General features: G+C 34.8%; 1 long non-coding RNA gene across 1 annotated transcript in view; it reads left to right on the top strand.

Annotated features, from left to right (window-relative positions):
* The window catches only part of LOC148955468 (uncharacterized), a 257,094-nt gene that overhangs the window by 130,401 nt on the left and 109,813 nt on the right, over positions 1–16,880 (top strand). The gene's annotated exons all lie outside the window — the stretch shown is intronic.

Genomic DNA, 16,880 nt, shown 5'->3' on the forward strand with positions numbered 1-16,880 from the left:
TTCCCCTCGATTGTTTTGCTCCTCTCTATTTTTTGAAAAGTGCCTTTTCTGGGATTTTTTCATTGAAAATGCCTTTCTTGGGATTTTCATAAAAAAAATTCCAACTTTGTCCCACTTCCCAGATTCTTTCAAATTCCTTTTTTTGGGGGGTATTTTCATCAGAAAATATTTTTTTTTGTATTTGTATTTAAAGAAAAGAATTTTGCCCCCTTCGCTTGCGTTTTGTCTCGCTTAAAATCTTCGTGAATTGGCATCACTGAAGAAGTGCACGAGAATATTTAAATTTCGAATCACTTAGCTTTATCAGTTGCGATTAAGAATGAGCACTGTTCTGTTTTTTTTTTGTGTTTTTTTTAAGAAACAAAAAAAAACAGGGTTTGAAAGAAACAAAACAGATAAGGAAAAAACAGGAGGCCTGTTTCTGTTCTGTTATTTTTTTTTTTAAAAACAGAAAACACCTGTTTTTTTTTCAACGATTAGACCTTCAATAAAAATAAGAGTAATTTATATTTTTTTTTTATTATTATAAAGTTAATAATATAACAATTAGTTTGATTCTTAGAACTTATCACTCAAAAACATGCGCTTTTCAAGCGTCTTTTACAGTGTGTGGGCCATTTGCTTCCTCGTGAAATAACCAGCGATTTAAAAGGATTCGCTTGAGAATGATTTTTCATGAGAAAATGACCACTTTGTGTCCAGATTCTCTTCAAATTTACATTTGAACAGAAAACAGAACTGTAACACTGTTGTTTATATAGTTTTGTAGATAGTGTGTATGTGTAGTCGTTAGTAAGTAATATTTGAACTAATAATGAAAGTTCTGTCTACCTATATAATCAGTAAGTGTCTGTAACTAATCTGACGTTTGCATAATGCAATGCAAAGCTAAAGATACCTTAGCCTCATATGTAGGAACCTCGATACTCTCTCGGAGAATACAAAACCTTAGGGGTCAATGTCCCCTTAGTATGAAGCGAACTGTTATCTTACTTTGTTTATTCTTAATATATTTGGGAAATGATATTCAGGCACCTATATCTAGAAACTCACAATTAATTCGTGATCAAACGGTACTAAAGCTGTGAAAGAAATGAACTGAAAAAGGCTCTGCAAAGATTTCAGCTTTTTCTTTAGTAACTACTTAAAAGAGAAACCTCATAGTGGTTTTATTTATTTAAACAGGGTTGCCAGTGACAACTGATAAAAGACTCGAGATATGTGTGAATTATTATTGTTTTGTTGTATTTTTCTGAAGGCAAGAGAGTATTTTCTACATTTAAAGAAAATACATACAGACAGTAGCTTTTATTAAAGTGGGAAGAATTTATATTTAATTTTAAACACAATTTTTTAAATTAAACTTATATTTAATTTTATGTATGTACTTGGGTACATATGTCTTGTCAGGTGGCTGAGGGATCCAGTTGAAGCATCTAGTAAGTCTGTTTTTCTTTTTCTGTTTGTTTGGGGGGGGGGGGGCTAACAACTCTGTGTATTGGGAAAGGGGCTGAAAAATTTCTACGATCCTAAAAAAAGAGTGTATGAATTCCCAGCCTGTCGTCTGACAGGCTTTTTTGGTAAAAACAGGTAGTAATTCGGTATTAGTTAACAATGAAAATGAGAATTACTTCGCGTCCTGTTTCTGAGCTCGAATATGGTCAGTGAGGAATAAACCTGAGATTGAGATAGAACAAGATAATGCCCCATTAACAAAATAAATAAACCAAGTGTTGAATTTTGCAAACCTAATTAAATTCGTTATTAAAACTAATTTTTTCAGGATACTCAGATAATTTGTTGGATACGGTGATACTTTACAAGTTGAGCTTGTAACATCAATAGGGCACCGAACAACAAGAAATATTCAAAATGAAGAAGTAACTAAAGTATATCTTAAAATAGTCTGAAAAAAATCTTAAAGCCCTACTTTCAGGCACCTAAATGACAATAAAATATCAGATTTGTTATACATCTATTTCTGATTAAGGTTATTAAGATAGTAAAGAAAGAAAATGGCTGATATGTTATTGCCCAAATTCAGTGTCTAACTAGTGTAAACAGAAAATAAAGTAATTAAGATGAAATTGAAAATAAAAACCAAATATCTAAGAAGCCAAGTCAAATTAAAGCAAGAAATTTAGCCCATTACTAATGCTTAATGTAATACTTAAGTAAAATTTTTGCTTTGTTAATTTGAAAACATTTTGTGTTGTTTCATGCATAACAATAAACACATACATAGATAGTTTATTTGATAATTAAATAGTATAATTTTTAAGTAATAAACAAAGTAATTTGTTTAATTAAAGTTAGCTATAACAGAATAATTATTTTGCATTTTCGGCAAAATTAATTATTAGTAATAATAATTATTAATAAGAAACCAAGAAAATTACTCATAGTTTTAATTAAAGTTAGCTAAAGCAAAATAATTATTTTGCATTTTAAGCAAAATTAATTATTACTAATAATAATTATTAATAAGAAACCAAGAGAATTACTCAAAGTTAAGGTAACAATTAAGTAAAATGTTCTAATAATTCAAAAACATCTATTTTGTTCTACGTATAACAATAAACATACGCATACATAATTTGTTTGATAATTACGTAAAATAAAATTATAAAGGTGAAATTGGAATCAAAAACCTGATATTGAATCAGCCAAATTTAAACCAAAAATTAAGCCAGTTACTAATAGTTAATTTAATAATAAGTAAAATATTGTAATTTATTAATTTAAAAACCTTTTCTTTTGTTTGATCCATAACAATAAACATATAAATTAATAATTTGTTTGATATATAATAATTAGTAAACAAAATAATCTGTTCAGTTAAAATTAAGTAAAATAAAATAATCAAGGTGAAATTAGAATTAAAAACCAGATATCTAAGTGGTCAAGAATTGAAGTCAACACTAATAAATCGAAAAATCAAACCAGTTACTAATAATATTGTATCAAGTATAATTTTTGCAGATTGATTTTTGATTAAATTTAGTATTACTTTGCTTTGATTGTAATTTTATTTTCTTCATTGTTTGAATCTTTGAATGGGGGCTTCGGTAAGGCTGTGGTATGAGTTTGGTCTTTCAGTCATAGAGATTTAAAATCTTTGCGTCAATATCAAAATATTTGGCTCTAAGTCAAATAAAGGAGAACATGCCTAACTTTTTGTCACAAAATGTCACAAACAGCTGTTTAAACAGCTGTTTTTTTTTCAACGCTTAGACCTTCAAGAAAAACAAAAGTAAGTGATATTTTTGTTTTATTATGATAAAGTTAATAAGATAATCATTCGTTTGATTCTTAGAACTTATCACTCAAAACATGCGCTCTTCCAGCGTCTTTGACATTGTGTGGGCCATTTGCTTCCTCGTGAAATAACCAGCGATTGAAAAAGATTCGTTTGGCACACTGATTGCTTGTACCCTCAGATGCTGTATAGCAATGCTTGCCTGCTTCGGAAATATTACATTGTTTTGATTACAGAAAATGAATGGGTCGCCAATCTGAAAACATTAACTTTTAGTAAACAGAAATGCATAGGGGAGGTCGGGGTTGAACAGGACGTGGGTTGAACCGAACACCTCTATTAATCAGACCCCATTTGGTGAAAAACTCTAAAATAATTTCTACGAGTGCCATTTTACTTCATGTTTAAGGGATGAATTACTAGTTCGGTTGATTGATCCTTTCAAAAGTTAAACTGCAAAAACTGTTTTAGGTAGGTCAAAATTGGCACCTTGCACTTCGTTATGCTAAGATGTAAGTATAATACCAGGAATTTTGCTGCTTGTTTCTCTAAATTCTTTTGTCATTCTAGAATTGTAAAAAGTTGCGCTATCTACCTTTTCAACACAGCAGAAACAAGCAGAAATTAATTTGAGTAGGGTTCTAAACTCTATGCTTTCTAAAACTTAAAATATAATTGGTACTTTACTAAAAAAATTCCAATGAATTTACCGAAAAAATGTGCATTGTCAGTTTAATATACATATGCTGATATTTATTCCTTTAAATTTTAATTAATTTTTTATTTCTTAAATTTATAAAAGTTAAAAAATTTAAAAGAATTTTTTTCAGTAAAGTAAAAATTATATTCTAGTTTTTAGAAAGCATAGGGTTTAGAACCCTACTCAGATTAATTTCTGCTTGTTTTAAGTTTGACTTATTTTAATTTCTTTTTGTTTTGGGTTTCATTTATTTATTGATACTGATTTGTGGTAGTTGTATGCTTAGGAAATTATTTGATTCTATATTTTTCATTTTTGGTTTAATGGAGTTCTTTACTTTTTTTTGTAAAACTTATTTTGTGCAAAAAGTTTTTTTGATTAATTTTAGTTAGTTTTATATTTAAATAGTCTTTTTCAGGGAGAAATACTGAGCCTCTTCTGAGGTTAAACAACCAGCCCTTCCATAAAAAACTTAAATACCCCATGGGCATAACTTACAACCCTTGCCCCTAGTCTCTGAGGTTTGTTTCAACCATAAAAACCGTCCAATGAGCCCCATCCAAAGTTTATATGACCACACTTTCTATATAAACCCTGTATGTCCCCAGGGCATAACTTAAAACTCTTGGCCTTAGGGCTGGGGGGGATTTGTTATCCTCAAAGACCTAATTTTCAGAATTGTCAACTACGTTGAACAAAATGTCTATCTCAAAATTTTGATTGGATGTTTTTGGGGAAATGGTGGGCCTTAGAGGGGCTTTAGCTGCCTTCCAATCACTTTCGACTATTAAAAAGGTTCGAAAACTGGAATGTTTTATTTTAATTATTCTGACAGTAACTTGTTTATTTAAATTATATTAAAAAATAAACATATCCAAAATAACTGTGAGAGGGGGGTTAGTTGCCCTCCAATCACTTCTGATTATTAAAAAGAGCAATAGCCCTTTGAATTTCACATCGAATGAGCCTTTTTTAAAGTTTCTACGACAACGCTTTCTATAAAAAACCTTATATGTCCCCAGGGCATAAATTACAACCCTTGTCCTAAGGGCTGTGGGGGAGTATCCTCATCAAAAACATAATTTCTATCTGGAAATCAACTACACTGAACAAAATGGCTATCTCAAAATTTTGATTGGATGTGTTTGAGGAAGTGGTGGGCGTGGAAGGGGTGTTTGTTGCCTTCCAATCCAATCACTTTCGACTATTAAAAAGGGGACATGCCACTCCGATTTCCAATTGAATTAACCCTTTTTGAATTTTCTACGACAACTCCTTCGATACGAAGTGCCCTGGTCTAAAACCAAAAATAAATAATAAATAATACATTGTGCCAACACCGTTCTTTACTTAGGCAGCGCTATTGCGCTGCCTATGATTTACACTGCTTCAAATATTTTTTAAGAATAAGAGTGAATATGCTCTTAATAGCACGTTTTTGTGGTCCCCTCCCAAAAGACAAGAGATAGTGACACCCTTGGGTATAACTAACTTTAAGTATTAAATCAAAAATATTGATTTTATTTCTAAGCCGAGGCCCCTCCTGAGATGCTGGGTGCATAACTATTTCAAAGGTATAGATAATATAATTTTTTTGTGGAACATTAAAATAGTTTCTTAAGCCTTCCCTCTCCCAGGAATTTTCTGAATTTGTGCTACTGTAGACAATTAAACTCGTTTTAAAAAGAAAAAGCTTACCGGATTGTCAGTTCTACGTTGCTCTGAAAGAAACACTAGGACTTTCTCTTCACACGATTTTAAGACATTTTTGACAGAGCTGTTGACATTATAGATGTTTCTTACGGTTTTAAAACCAGTTATGCCCAAAAATGACTGGAACAAGCTTTCCTCATTGGACTCCTTTATATTCTCAAGGACTTCAGCTTCACTACGGCAACTTGGATTGAGTAGTCTTTCGGCTTCTTCAGCATCACTTAATACATCCTGCAGTCATAGCAGTGTCGTAGCAGACCCTCCTGTAGCCTTTAGAGACTTTTTACAGAAGTTGCACCTGATACTGTCTTTACTTTCTTTTTTTCCGTAGGGTCCCCAGAGAGGCAACTTCGAAATTTTACGGGGAACATCGAACTCGTCATCAGAAGATGATGGCATGCTTTCCTAAATCAAGGGTGGATTTTAGGATTTCTCACAAAATTAAAATCGCCTTTTCAGTAGCCTACCATTTCGAAAATTGGACTAGCGTCCCAAAATCTGACCTCTTTAAACTCAGTGGCATAACTAGGGGGAAAGGAGGCAATCAGCCCCTGAGTAGCTTCGTTGGCACATTGTGTAAAAAAATGCTCTGTAATTAAAAGTAAAATTGCATTTCCCAACTACTGGTTTCTCAAAAACTTAGACCCTTGCAGCACAATATGAGTTTTTGAGGGTGTCTTTTCATAATAGGAATTTAAGATGTAAGTATAAGAAATGATGTAATATTTAAGGATATATTTCTTAGAGTTTCTGGTGCTGTCTGGCAGGGACAGGTAGTATATTTATAATCTATAAAGCCATAGTCTTTGCTAATAGCCTCCGACTGAAGCACAAGGTGGTTGAGTACCACCTTGCGCGAAAAGTCCTCACTCTTTACGCAAGAGTCTTAAATTTCCTTAGAAATACTTCTCATTTAAATTGAATGACCTTTGTGTCTGAGCTGTCTCTCTTAAAGTATTGCGATAAAAAGTCAAACTGTAGCGTAAAGAGCGAGGGTTGTGAAAGGGCAGCACCCCTCATTTGGAACAATTTATATACGTTTCAAGTTTAAATGTTGCTCCTTACTTTCACTTGAAAAAACTTTTTTTTAAAAAATTCAGTTTCTGACCGTTTCAGATCATGCAGAAAAATCCACCCCCCCCCCTTTGTTTGAAAATTTTCCCTAAAGCTCCTCCCCACAGAAAATTACCCCCCCCCAAACAAAAAATTAATATGTACCCTCCCCAAGAACAATAATACATTTAAAAATGGGCAAATTGCGTAACTATAGCCCTTTCTGCAGGGGCTGTGAGGATGAATGACATCCTGAAAGACATAGTTCTTGGACCTTTTAACCGTGTTCAGTACAATGGCAATCTCAAAATTATGATCAAATATTTCTTAGAAAAAAAGGGCTTCGGAGAAGCGCTAGTTCCCATCCAATCTTTTTGGTCACTTAAAAAGAAAACTAGAATTTTCGATTCTGTTCGAATGAGCCCATCTCCCGGTCTTCAAGGCACATTCGTTTAATACGACCATCCCTGGAAAAAAAAATCTGCTATCTTTCTTCTTGCAAAGTAAAACAAATTCGACATTTTTGTTGAGAGAAGCTGACAACCTCTGCAGTACGGTTTTCTGATATGCTAAATCTAATGGTGGGATTTTTGTTAAGATCGCTTGACTTTTTGGGGTATTTTCGCCTTTTTCAAAAATCAGGCAATTTTATTAGGCTCTTAACTTTTGATAGGTAGCATTAAACTTAATGAATTTTATATACTTGGGATGAGCATAAATATCAATATTCCTTTTTTCTAGTTTCGTCTTCTATTAGCCCGAATTGCTCCTTATTTAGAGTTCGCTACCGCGAACTATTTGATAATAACTACCAAAAATATCACGGACATTTCTCTACTTCACATATGATAAAACAATGTTAAGTGAAAAAGACAAACAGGAATTCATTTGAAATAACGTTAAAAGGAACTGTTTGAAAGAAAAGTAAAGGGTAATGCAGTTTTAAACGAATGAGAACAGAACAATTACAACTCAAACGAGAAAAAACCACTATGAATGTAAAAATTACACCTAGGACGAAGATAAATTATTAAATGCTCAAGTGAAACGAAAAGTAATTACTATTAAACCTATAGGTACTTGATTAGTAGCCGGGTGCCACGCGTGAAGTGAAGTTTGGTTAATCCTAATGAAATAAGAAATAAAACAAAGTATGATAAAAATATAATAGTTTAGAAACAAATTTGGGCTATATATTTGCACATTAGGGGAGTGGGGGTAAAGTATAGTGGTACTTGTTAAGAATCCAGAAAATATGCGAGAAGTAATGTTTTGTTAATGCTAATGAAATAAAACAAAATAGGATGAAAATATAATAGTTTAGAAACAAATTTGGTCTATATATTTACACATTAGGGTAGGGGAGTGGGGTTAAAGCATAGCATATATTAAATCCGTAACCTAACCAAGGTATTTTTTTAGTTTTAGTTCCCCTAAACCCCAAAAAACTAAAGTTTAAATATAGTTCTAGTAGTGAGAAACCCTTTGTTTCCCTTTGTTTATATAGCGTCTCATACGAAACACCGGGTAATGCCTATCTGATATTCAATACAATTCTCGCGTAATTTCTGGATTTTTAACAAGTACCAGGATATAATATATTTAATACATAACCTAACCTAGGTACCTTTTTTGGCCCCTTTAATTCCACAAAAACTAAAGTTTAAATCTTTGTCACAGAGTGAGCAATAACTCACTATGCAGATAAAACCTGTTTTTCAATGGTATCTTTGACATTCTATAGGCGGTTCTTCTCGGCTGTTGCCCGACTACTAATAAAGTACCAACCTAAAACACACCTTATTAAAATTTACACTCGGGACGAGCCTGATCAAGATAGAAATTCTCAAAAAGGGTTAAGGTGGCTATTTTTTTCAAAACACCCAGACAATAGATTGACAATTCTACATTACCTGCAAGTGGGGGAGCAGTTGCCTCCAACAATTAGGAGAAAAATATTAAATATCAATTATGTATTAATTTTGGGAAAATTCTGAGACAGCAAAGACAAAGCCCAAAGGAAGAGCATATTCAACCAATTGAAAAGCAGAAGGTAAACCTGGAACCTTGAGAAAACTCTTAAGCCAAGTAAAAAGGGAGGATATTATCAAGCGAGTGGGTATAGAGGTCCTCACTTGTTCATGCCATGCCCAGTCACATCTCTCTAAATATCGCTTACGTAAAACTGTGCGGCTAAGACGCTGCAATATGCGTTTCTTAAACAGCTTGGACGTGCATGAACAACAAAGGCATTAAAATGTATAGTAAACTAAGACCTCATATTTAACCATGTAAGCTACCTCATGTTTAACTAGATAGTTTAAATTTTAATGTAGAGTTAGATAAGTTTTAAAGTATGCTTAAAATGAAATAATACATCAATGTACGCTAAAATGTATGTTAGGATTTTTGCCCAAATTTAATATTGTTTTAGTCTTTTTCGACTTGGTCATTTTTCTAACGGTTACTGAATTTGCCTGAGAGTAATCATATATATTTGCAATAAGTAAAGAAAAAGTGCCAAGATGTTGTAAAGATTTGTCTTGAATTTCCTATTGTTTTAGATGCATCAATATAATCACTTACGTCTGTTGTGTCAAATAATAATTACCGTTAAGTATGTCTAATTATGTTATATATTATCGTTTTTATGTATTGTAATCTACCTGTTATAGAGAACCTGTGATTCTGCCTAGGTATTGCTATTCTAGGAGTTGGAGCAATCTAATGGAAGTCAATCTTTGCGTATATACAAGCCAGAACAGATACATCCTAGTAGCATCTACTTTCATCATTCGTCAACAAACGAAGAGTACTCACAAAAAAACTCCCAGAAGACAATGTTCTAATGATAACGACCTATTACCTAGTTACAACGACCTATTACCAGGTAAAACTGCCTTGAATATATCATCGGTTAGCATATCCTATAACCACCTAACGACAATTATCTTGAAAAACCCCATCGACCGGCATGTCTTAAAACTGCAAAACATCCGTCGAATAACTATCTTTAGACGGCAAGAACCCAACCATTAAATCTTGAGGACCCAAAGTAATCCCTGCTATTAATATTAATCCCTCAACAATTATGTATCTTAACCACGGATCAAAGACAATAAACTTCTCAAAGACATCTAGAAGAAACCAGTTAATAATATTAATGCCAAGGTGACAGCTACCCCCTAACAAAATCCCAATTTTTGGAAAAATTAAATCTAGACCACTTCCACGAAACAGAATTAAATCGAAAATCATTTAAATTATTGTGTAATTTTAAAGATGTATTCTCCACTTCTGAAGAAGACATTGGATTGATACCGTTCTTTGAACACTCTATCCAAACTACAGGGTTGCCTGTGGCATAGCAGCCCTATCGTATTCCCTATCAGTACAAAAATTGTTTAAAGAGTAAAATCCATGAATTAGAAAGGATTAACATTATATGCCCAAGTATAAGCCCTTATTCGCCTCTGTGATATTAGTTCCAAAAAAGAACAATGATCTTAGACTGGTAATAGACTATTGAGTCCTAAATAAGCAGGTAGTTAGTGATAAATTTCCCCTGCCGCGAATCGATGAAGTCGTCAATTCCATTTCGAATAAAAATACAATTATTACCTCCCTGGGTCTTACGCAAGGATACCACCAAGTAAAAAAAGCAGATAACGACGTTTATAAAACACTATTTTCTACAATTAAATGTGGCTCTTACAAATATTTAAGAGTACCCTTTGGACTTAAATCAAGAACAAGCTCGTTATAAAGACCTCTTTTGCACTTGTTACGAGATTTAAAAAATATCATTCACTTTGTGTACGATGTAATATGATTAGGAGAAAACGCGGAGGATAATTTAGCAACATTAGTTTAGTCTCTGAGAAATTCAGAGAAGGCAATCTGATATGCCGACCCGAAAAAGTGAATTTACTTAAACCAAAAATCAAATTTTTGGGCGTAGTAGTGACCCAAGGTCAAATTTCCCCAGATACGGAGAAGATAAAATGTGTAGAAAATATTAGACCCCCATGAACAACAGAACAATTACGAGAAATCCTATGTCTGTGTGGTTACTTCAGAAAATTCATACGCAATTACGCCCACATTATGAAACCCGTGACGGAATTAAACAAAGGGAACCCCCAAAATATTACCTAGCCTCAGGAAGCCCAAACTTCATTAGATTGTATCAAAAAGGTGCTTACCTCTGAACCAATATTATCATTGCCCAATTTCGAAAACGGACAATTTGTGGTTACAACAGACGCCTCTTCAAAGGGTGTTGGGGCAATCCTTTCCCAAATAATAGATGATCAAGAGAGAGTTATATGCTATTCAAGCGGAACCTTGTTGCAAGGTGAGAGCAACTATTCTGCTATGCAATCAAAATTACCGTCCGTAATTCACCACTTGGATAAATTTAGACATTATTTAGTTGGTAGGAAATTTAAAATTCGTCCGGACCACAAAAGCTTACGATGCTTACACTCCTTCAAAATACCCACAAAAATTATAGCTAGATGGATAAAAAAAATCCAAGACCTAGATACTGAATTTGAATATTTGAAGGGTAAACAAAATGCCCCCTGCAATTATTTGAGTAGGTTCCCCGAAAATGTCCCTTCAGATAACGAAGTTGAAAAAATAAATACAAACAATCTCAAAAGTAAACGCAAATACAAGAAGAATAAACCTAAGATTTGAATAGAAGAGTAGAAAGGGGTCTTATACTCGTGACCCCACACCATATATGGGCATAGAACCACGTGGTTTATGGTTTTTGTCAGTGAGAATGAAAAAAACAGTATTTTTCTCTCTTGAAAAACAGGAATTTTCTCACTTTTATGTGTTTTTTTATGGATTTTTTAAGTGAGAATGAAAAAAAAGGAACTTTCTCACATTTATGTCTGTTTGTTGTCAGTGAAAATGGAAAAACAGAAACTTTCTCACTTTAATGGATTATTGTGTCATTAATGAAATTGTCTCCGGGGGTTAATTACTGTCTGAAAGATGATGTCAAGTTAATTCGTGTCTTTGATGTATTTCCAAAGAGAATTGTATCCGGGTCAAAGTTTAGATCACACATGACAGATGATGTCATGATTGATTGATTGACACGAAAGGGGAATTAATTTGTTGTTTCTAAAGAGAATAGATTCACGAAAGGGAAATTAATTTGTGGTTTCTAAAGAGAACTGTCTCAGAGCGAATGTTTAAATCTTAGCGATGAATTGTTTTAGTGCGGGAATCAGGTTTATAAATAATTTGAAATGTGCCAGCGCAGAGATGCCAAACACAAGGAACGCGCTGAATTACGTTTAGGGATTATTTGGGCGAAACCATTTTAGCCATTTTAGGGAATTATTTCTGCGAAACAGTTAGAGACATTTTAAAAGATGATTTAAAAGATGATTTTAGAAGAGAATTTGAGGGCGAGACTCTGTCGTCGTTATAATACACAAGTTGTATTTTAACATTGTTGTGAGGTCCTCTACCCCAATCCCAAAGGGTTCCAATCACTCTACCCCGACCCCGCCGGACGTCTCCGCTACTCAAAGGTCCCCCAACCGCCCCAAGAGCCCCCCCCCCCCCAAAGACCATCACCCGGTTCCCAAAGGACCAATCGGTGCTCAAGGGCCCCCCAGACCCCCAAAGACCCTCCACCGGTCCTCAAAGGTCCCCCAGACCCCCAAAGACCCTCCCCTGGTCCTCAAAGGTACCCCAGGCTCCCAAATGGCCCCCCGGGCCCCCAAAGGCCCTCCCCCGGTCCCCAAAGGTCCACCGGGCTCCCAAAAGACCAAACCGTCCTCAATGACCCCAGCAGACCAACAAAGACCCACCCCAGCCCCCAAAGGCCCACCCCCGTCCCCAAATGGACCCCCGGCTCCCAAAAGACCACCCCAGCCCTCAAGGGCCTCTGGATCCCCAAACGCCCTCCCCGGGCCCCTCCAAAGAGCCCCCTCTCCATTTTTAACACTTTTTATGGCTTTATTATATCTTTTCAGAACAAGTTCCTTAAGTACTTCAAGTTGGAAAATGGGTTTAGGAAGGACATTAAGAAAGTAACTTGCTCTGAAATGGTCTTTGAAAAGTATTTCTTGGTGTTGAGGTATCCAAAAAGCTGTAAAGTATAGTTGTGGGTTAAGAAGATAAGTACTCCAAGTTTGAAAATGTGTGTACGAAGGACAATAAGAAAGTAACTTGCTCTGAAATGGTCTTTGAAAAGTATTTCTTGGTGTTGAGGTATCCAAAAAGCTGTAGAGTATAGTTGTGGGTGAAAAAGATAAGTACTTCAAGTCGGAGAATGGGTTTGGGAGTGACATTAAGATAGGAAGTTGCTCTGAAATGACTTTTGAAAAGTATTTCTTGGTGTTGAGGTATCCAAAAGGCTGTAAAGTATAGTTGTGGTGAAAAAGATAAGTACTTCAAGTTGGAAAATGGGTTTAGGAGGGACATAAAGAAATTAACTTGCTCTGAAATGTTCTTTGAAAAGTATTTCTTGATGTTGATTTATCAAAAAAGCTGTAAAGTACATTCGTGGTGAAAAAGATAAGTACTTCAAGTCGGAAAATTGTGTTTAGTAGGGACATTAAGAAAGTAAATTGCTCTAAAATGGTATTTGAAAAATATTTCTTGATGTTGAGATATCCAGAAAGCTGTAGAGTATAACTGTGGTAAAAAAGATAAGTAATTCAAGTGAGAAAATTGGTTTAGAAGAGACAGTAAGAAATTAACTTGCTCTGAAATGGTCTTTGAAAAGTATTTCTTGGTGTTGAGATATCCAAAAAGCTGTAAAGTATAGTTGAGGGGGAAAAAGATAAGTACTTCAAGTCGGAACATGGGTTTAGGAGGGACATTAAGAAATTAACTTGCCCTGAAATGGTCTTTGAAAAGTATTTCTTGGTGTTGAGGTATCCAAAAAGCTGTAAAGTATAGTTGTGATGAAAAAGATAAGTACTTCAAGTGGGACAATGGGTTTAGAAGGGACATTAAGAAATTAACTTGCTCTGAAATTGTCTTTGAAAAGTATTTCTTTGTGTTGAGGTATCCAAAAAGCTGTAAAGTATAGTTGTGGGTGAAAAAGATAAGTACTTCAAGTTGTAAAATGGGTTTAGGAGTGACATTAAGAAAGTAACTTGCTCTGAAATGGTCTTTGAAAAGTATTTCTTGTTGTTGAGGCATCCAAAAAGCTGTAGAGTATAGGAGTGGGTGAAAAAGATAAGTACTTCAAGTTGGAAAATGAATTTAGGAAGGACATTAAGAAAGTAACTGGATCTAAAATGGTCTTTGAAAAGTATTTCTTGATGTTGAGGTATCCTCAAACCTCTAAAGTATAGTTGAGGGTGAAAAAGACAAGTACGTCAAGTTGGAAAATGGGTTTAGGAGTGACATTAAGAAAGTAACTTGCGTTTACATGGTATTTGAAAATTATTTCTTGATGTTGAGGTATCCAAAAATCTGTAAACTATAGTTGTGGGTGTATAAGATAACTATTTCAAGTTTGTTTATGGGTTTAGGAGGGACGTTAAGAAATTAACTTGCTCTTAAATCGTCTAAGAAAAGTATTTCTTGATGTTGAGGTATCATACAAGCTGTACAGTATAGTTGTGGGTGAAAAACATAAGTACTTCAAGTCGGAGAATGGGTTTAGGAGGGACATTAAGAAATTAATTTGCTCTGAAATGGTCTTTGAAAAGTATTTCTTGATGTTGAGGTATCCAAAAATCTGTAGAGTATAGTTGTGGGTGAAAAAGATAAGTACTTCAAGTCGGAGAATGGGTTTAGTAGGGACATTAAGAAATTAATTTGCTCTGAAATGGTCTTTAAAAAGTATTTCTTGTTGTTGAGGTATCCGAAAAGCTGTAGAGTATTGTTGTGGGTGAACAAGATAAGCACTTCAAGTTGGAAAATGGGTTTAGAAAGGACATTAAGAACTTAACTTGCTCTGAAATGGTCTTTGAAAAGTATTTCTTGGTGTTGAGGTATCGAAAAACCTCTAAAGTATAGTTGAGGGAGAAATAGATATGTACTTCAAGCTGGAAAATGGGTTTAGGATGGACATGAAGAAAGTAACTTGCTCTGAAATTTTCTTTTAAAAGTATTTCTTTTTTTTGAAGTATCCAAAAATACGTAAATTAGAGCTGTGGGTGAAAAATATAAGTACTTCAAGTTGGAAAATGGGCTTAGTAGGGAAATTAAGAAAGTAACTTGTTCTGAAATGGACTTTGAAAAGTATTTCTTGGTGTTGAGGTATCCAAATAGCTGTAGAGTATAGTTGTGGGTGAAAAAGATAAGTACTTCAAGTGGGAAAATGGGTTTAGAATGAACATTAAGAAATTAACTTGCTCTGAAATAGTCTTTGAAAAGTATTTCTTGGTGTTGAGGTATCAAAAAAGCAGTAAAGTATAGTTGTGAGTGAAGGGATTGGTACTTTAAGTTGGAAAATGGGTTTAGGAATGAAATTATCAGAGGATCTTGTTCTTAAAACATATAATAAAGCAAAAAAATGTTTTAAAAAGGGCGCGGGGGATATTTGGTGGGGGTGGGGGCGGGGGTTGGGGGATCCAGGGGCCCTTGAGGGGGGGGGGGGTAATTTGGGCGCCCGGGGCACCTTTGGGGCCGGGGGGGGGCCTTGGGGGGCGGGGGAGGGGCGTTGAGGGTCTGCGGGGGTCCTTGAGGCCCGATGGGTCTTTTGGGCGCCCGGTGCACCTTTGGGGACCGGGGGAGGGCGTTGGGGGGTCGGGGGGGCCCTTTGGGAGCCTGGGGAACCTTTGAGGACCGGTGGAGGGTCTTTGGGGGTCTGGGGGGCCCTTGAGCACCGATTGGTCTTTTGGGAACCGGGTGATGGTCTTTGGGGGTCGGGGGGCTCTTTGGGAGCTTGGGGGACCTTTGAGTAGTGGGGACTTCCTTCGGGGTCGGGGTAGAGTGATTGGAACACTTTGGGATTGGGGTAGAGGACCTCACAACAATGTTAAAATACAACTTGTGTATTATAAAGACCACAGAGTCTCACCCTCAAATTCTCTTCTAAAATCATCCTTTAAATCATCTTTTAAAATGTCTCTAACTGTTTCGCCGAAATAATTCCATAAAATGGCTAAAATGGTTTCGCCCAAATAATCCTTAAACGTAATTTCAGCGTGTTCCTTTTGTTTGGCATCTCTGCGCTGGCACATTTCAAATTATTTAGAAACCTGATTCCCGCACTAAACAATCCATCGCTAAGATCTAAACATTCGCTCTGAGACAGTTCTCTTTAGAAACAACAAATTAATTTCCCTTTCGTGAATCTATTCTCTTTAGAAACAACAAATTAATTCCCTTTTCATGTCAATCAATCAAACATGACATCATCTGTCATGTGTGATCTAAACTTTGCCCCGGAGACAATTCTCTTTGGAAATACATCAAAGACATTAATTAACTTGACGTCATCTGTCAGACATTCCCCGGAAACAATTTGATTAATGACTCAATAATCCATGAAAGTGAGAAAGTTTCTGTTTTTCCATTCTCACTGACAACAAACAGACATAAATGTGAAAAATTTCCTGTTTTTCCATTCTCACTGACAAAATCCGTAAAAACAGACATAAATGTGAGAAAGTTCCTGTTTTTCAAGAGAGAAAAATACTGTTTTTTTCATTCTCACTGACAAAAACCATAAAAACAGACATAAATATGAGAAAGATCCTGTTTTTTCATTTTCACTGACAAAAACCATAAAAACATCCAAGAAAACAGACATCAATGTGAGAAAGTTCCTGTTTTTTCATTCTCACTGACAAAAACCATAAAAACAGACATAAAAGTGAGAAAATTCCTGTTTTTCAAGTGAGAAAAATACTGTTTTTTCATTCTCACTGACAAAAACCATAAAAACAGACATAAATGTGAGAAAGATCCTGTTTTTTCATTTTCACTGACAAAAACAATAAAAAAATCCAATAAAACAGACATAAATGTGAAAAAACTCCTGTTTTTCATTCTCACTGACAAAACCGTACAAACAGACATAAAAGTGAGAAAATTCCTGTTTTTAAATTGAAAAAAATACTGTTTTTTTCAGTCTCACTGACAAAATCCATAAAACATACAAAAATGTGACAAAGTTCCTGTTTTTTCAAATTCTCACTGACAAAAACCATAAAAACA

Source organism: Artemia sp. Qi Xiang Cuo, chromosome 2 (assembly GCF_049724085.1).
Source record: "Artemia sp. Qi Xiang Cuo chromosome 2, ASM4972408v1, whole genome shotgun sequence".
NCBI classification, from domain to species: domain Eukaryota; kingdom Metazoa; phylum Arthropoda; class Branchiopoda; order Anostraca; family Artemiidae; genus Artemia; species Artemia sp. Qi Xiang Cuo.